Source organism: Capsicum annuum, chromosome 4, assembly GCF_002878395.1.
Source record: "Capsicum annuum cultivar UCD-10X-F1 chromosome 4, UCD10Xv1.1, whole genome shotgun sequence".
NCBI classification, from domain to species: Eukaryota; Viridiplantae; Streptophyta; class Magnoliopsida; order Solanales; family Solanaceae; genus Capsicum; species Capsicum annuum.
In genome coordinates this window covers 202,494,096-202,499,552 of record NC_061114.1, presented here as the reverse complement: position 1 = coordinate 202,499,552, position 5,457 = coordinate 202,494,096, and positions in this window count along the sequence as shown.

Genomic DNA, 5,457 nt, shown 5'->3' with positions numbered 1-5,457 from the left:
ATGACATTTTTATATTCATGTTTCTTTGTTAAGGTTGATGAAGAAGACCAACGACGCACATCCATTCTCTTCACTTGTCAATATAAAATCGAACAACCTCCAAATAGATAAAGGGAAAACGAGGCATGTAATGATCGAAACAACAACTTCAATAAGTAAAAGATTTATAGGTAAATCAATATTTAAAGTAATGTCATTTCTATTATTTAACTTAGAAGAAGTTTTTATGAGAGATCCTTATATTTTAGTAATGATTTTGTTGTTATTTTTGATTCGCAGAACATATAAAAAAGATAAAGTGAAGAGAATAAATAGCTACGAAAGTAGGAGCATTACCGATATTAGTTGACAAGGTATATTTTTAATATAATGGATTAATATATAATTGATCATGATATACACAAATTACCTGGTAAATATTTTTATATAGAATGAATTTATTTTATTTTTTCCTTTAGAATTCATATTAAAAAAATTATGTATTATTCCATTCTTTTAATTATTAGGACAAGTTAATAAATTGTTTGAATTTGAATAAAAAATAAAATTTTAAAATATGAGATAAAATTGTATTGGTAGAAACGAAAGTTTTTAATTTGAATTTAAATCATTACTATTTCTACTAGATTAGATTATATTGGAGTCTTCATCTTATCTATACTTATTTTAAATCAATATTTCTGTTTATATTTTATTGCAATACGAAATTATTATTAAAATAAAATATAATATATAAATTCAAAAAATGAAAAAATTATAGATAATGAAATAATATTTTAGAGGTAAATTAAAATTCAGAAAGAAAGAAGGAAATGGAGGATATTTATTGTATTTTCACATACATTAATGAATACAGAGTCTCACATTATATCTATTATATATTTTATATGTTTTTTCTAATATAATATAATTAATATTTTTCATTTAATTTTCACATAATCCAAATAATTTCATATATTTTATTACTATAAATTATTATAGTTTGAATAAGGCTAAATCCAAATAGGGAATTCATTGACTAATTTTTGCCATAGTTATTGTTATCACTAAGAGGGCACAAGCAATTTAAGAATATCTTTTTACTCTAATTCACTAATGTTTTGATATAAAATAGATAACATTTGCTCAATAAAAATATTCAACTCAAATTCATCCGTGATTCAACAACTTAAGCTACTATCTTACCTATTTTATACTATATATCTTGATGTTTGAGCTTAAAAGTAACTGATATGCAAGAAACACGAAATAACACTTTCATCACTTCTCTTAAAAATTGCAAGTGACATATTATTTATAATTAATTAATGCTGGGTGGGGTGAGGGTAGGGCTGGGCTAGGTGGATGGAGGTTAGGTGGGGTTGGTGAATGTAGGTGGAATTTGGGAGTTTACAAAAATTAATGTTTTTTGGCGTTAGGGGTAGGGGTGGGGTGGAGGGTAATAAAAAATAAATAAAAAGGTTTTTCGAAATCTTTTAAAAAAAATAGAAAATGGGGTGGGTGGGTGGGTTAGGAGGTAGGGGGTGGATTGTGGGTATAGGAAAAAGTTTTTAAAAAGATGAAATAAAATTTAAATTTATTTTGTTTGGGGGAGGGGCGATGGGTGGGGGGTTGGGATGGGTAGGGTGTAAATAAAATTTTAATAAAAGTTTAAAAAGTAAAAAAAAAAAATTGGGAGAGGGGGTAAAAATGGGGCTGAATGATTTTGAAAGTAGCATAAAGTCTTTAATTGAATTAATTTAGAGGATATGATAATATGTATTAATAAAATATTTAAAGATATTAATGATGAAATCATACAATGAAAAAATTAAAAATTGTTGAACAAAGTCTGAAAATATTAAGAAAATATAAATTGTATATGTTTAGTTTTGAATTGACAGTTGCGATCAGAATTTAAAATTAGAAGTTTTGTAATTGAAACAAGTAAATATTTATGGTTGAAATGAAAATCTATCTCTCTCTATATAAACAAAGTTAGTAACACTTATTTAATATATGATATTTTATTATTTTTAAAATCACTGAATGAAATATGATTAAAGCAACTATTAATGTTGTTCTTTTGATACAAAACATCTAAAATAATTGTAATTGTGATTAGTTATTAAGTATCAATTATAATTTCACTATTAACAATTATTTTTAATTATAATTAATATTTCATTGATTTTTAAAATATGTTAATGTAATACAATAAAAATCAATTATTTTTAAGTGAATGAGCTAATATTTTTAAAAATATGTCCCGCGCATCGCGCAGGTAACTATACTAGTATATATTAAATAACAAGAAAGTCTTGCTTAGATTGTTTCCAAGTGACGGCCTATGATAACACCATGCGTTACTTTTTAGGACAAATTTGTTAAAGTTAGGTTTAATTAGTTATTAGTTATTTTATTCAATTTAAAATTTGGAATAATTAAATTATATTAACATTTTTATGACAATTTTTTATTTTAAATCTGCTGCTACAATTGCTCCATTAAATAACTAATTGTTATTACTTAATTATACAATTGTTTTGATAATTTGAAGTTCCAACCGTTTATATTTTGAAAGTTACCCCTTTTAATTGATAAAAAATTCTACTGTCAGTAATTTTAAACCGAACCCATTAATTCTCTAAACTGAAATACATCCTCAATTAACAATTACAAATTAGGAAGAAAATTATTTAAACATTTTAGAATTTATTATATATCATTTATCCATAATTATTAAGTTACTAATAACAAAGCCTTCTGAGTAGTTATTAACGATAGAATTATAGGTTAAATAATCATATTTATATCACTACTATTAGATTTTAAATTTTAGTTTTTTAATTTTATTGTAAATTGATATAATAATTCAAACGTGTGTGAGGGCCTGACGGGAATGAAAAGTTCAGCAAACATTGAGAATGGACAGTTAAAATAAAGAATTGGTTAATTTACTTATTTATTTATTTTTGGTCTTTTTAAATACCCTTTAATAAGACTTTAGAATTTAAATTGGTTACAACTTGTAGGTCGTTACAACTTCTCAACATTTTATTAGGAATAATTTGTATCTGAATTGGTCGTTCATCTTCTTCTCTCTAATTATCATCATTTTTACAGGAAAAGGCTGATTGTTTACTACTTCAATTCATTATTTTTTTAAATATCTTTTGCTGATTTTTTTTTTTCTAAAAAAGGCATCAATACACAAGTCACTATTTAAAAATTGGCATTTGGGCCAATTATTCATCATAGGTACATTCTGTTCTAATATTTATGAAGTTCCACATAAAGATCTACCAATTAGATATCAAAAGCTTGCTTAGTCTATGACAACGAGAAACTCCAAGCATATTTTTGGAAAAAAATGACTATTTGCAACTTCTAGCCATCTATTGCTACTATGAACTTGGGATATAATTTCTTCTTTTATGAGTAGTTTGAGTTTATCTTCGTGAGAAATTCTTTTACGTATTAATGGCTTAGTGATTATCCCAAATATTACAGATTTTCTTAATTTTTCTCTAATTTTATTAAAATAGTGAACTTTATGCTATATTAATTCTTTATCGACTTATTCTTGAAAAAAAAAAGATTACCTACCCACATATATCTATGTTTATTTAGTGTGAGGAGTGTTCGATTTTTCCTTTCTCATACCTCATATATTGTTAGATTTGTTTAATTTCATGTCTCTCTGTTTAATTAGTGTTTTTCTCTCTCTACAGAATTATATTTATTTCCTTCTTTTTAATTTATGTTATAGTCATCGCAGGTAAATCGAGAAAATTGAAGGAAAGGTGTCTTTTAAGTCTTGAATGAAGGATTGATGACATTGACCAACAGGTAGGGTCAAACATTATTTGGAAACTTGATCAAGTTAATTGTGGACTTGATTAATATTTTCAAAACTTTCTAATCTTTTCAAAAATACAAATCAACCCAACCCACACCCCTCTTCAATCCAAATCAACCACTCTCTCCTCTCTCTCAACAGCTTCTCTTAACTCTCTCCCAACCAACAGTTCTGCAAAATTTCTCCCTTCAACCCCAGGTGACTTCTACCTCCGACGACAAATAGTTGGGCTTTGAGTTCCCCTCTTCAATTCAATCAACCTGTCTCTCATCCCTCTCTCGATAGCTTCTCTCAACTCTCTCTCAACCAACTGTTCTGCAAATTTCTCATTTCAATCCTCGGCAACTTCAACATTTGACTACAAATAGTTGGGCTTCGAGTTCCTTTTCAACTTCAATCGACGTGACAGCCTTTCTCTCCGGCCACAACAACTTTGAATTCTTTATCGTTTCTTTTCTTCTTTCACAGGTAAAAATTTATGGCCTTTTAAGTTTTGAAGAAAACGAGGAACTTGAGCCAACTTCTCTTATAGTATTGGTTAACAATTTCACTATTTGTTGAACTAATTTGAAATGCAGTCTGAATAAAACCTTAATTTCTGGTATTTCTTTTTTATTTTTTGAAGTGAATTATGATATTTTGTTGTTTGTTACATTTTTTTGAAGTTTGATTTTTTTTCTTTGTGTTTATTAAAAAAAAAAGAACAATTTGGTTTGATTTGTTCTGTTCTTGTTCTTGGTAAAAATGGTGAAATTGATGTTTTTTATTTAACAAAATCGTGCTATTATTTCCTCCGATAGATTACCCATCTGGTGCAATATATTAATCATCTGATGCAATAGATTTATCATATGATGTAATAGATCAACCATCTAATGCACCAGATGAACCATCAGATTATAATTCTGATGCAACAGATTAATAATCTGATGCAACAGATTAAATATCTGATGCAACAGCTTTACCATATATTACAACAGATTAAGCATTGGATAAAAAATATGATGCAACTAATTAACCATCTGGTGCAATGGAAGAACCATTAGATTAATGATCTGATGTAACAGATGAACCTCCTGTTGGATAAAATCCTACCAACTCTTCCTACAGGAAAAGTTCAAGACTTAATTTTTCCAACTAATCATTCATCTGCCGCGATAGGCAACCCTATGTTGGAAGAAATCTAAACAATATTGACCATTGATAACTGTTCCAACAGATCACTCATGTGTTGCAACAGATGTGTGACGTGTTGCACAAACCATTAATCTTTCTCAATAGATGTGTGATATGTTTTGTATTGTCGCACAGATTACTCATCCATTGCTATAAATTATTTAACTGTTCCAATAGATAACTCATATGTTGCAACAGATGATGTCACAACAGTTGTGTGATATGTTGAACAGACCATTTATCTGTCTTAAAAGATGAGTGATATGTTTTGTATTGTTGCAACAGATTACTCATCCGCTATAATAGTTTGGTTATATGCTGCAATAGATATACTACCTCGTGCAACAGATCGGTGATCTGTTGCAACTGTTATTTTACTGTTTTGCTTATTTAATTTACTGTTATCCCTTTTTAACGATGCATTAATCAACAATAATATA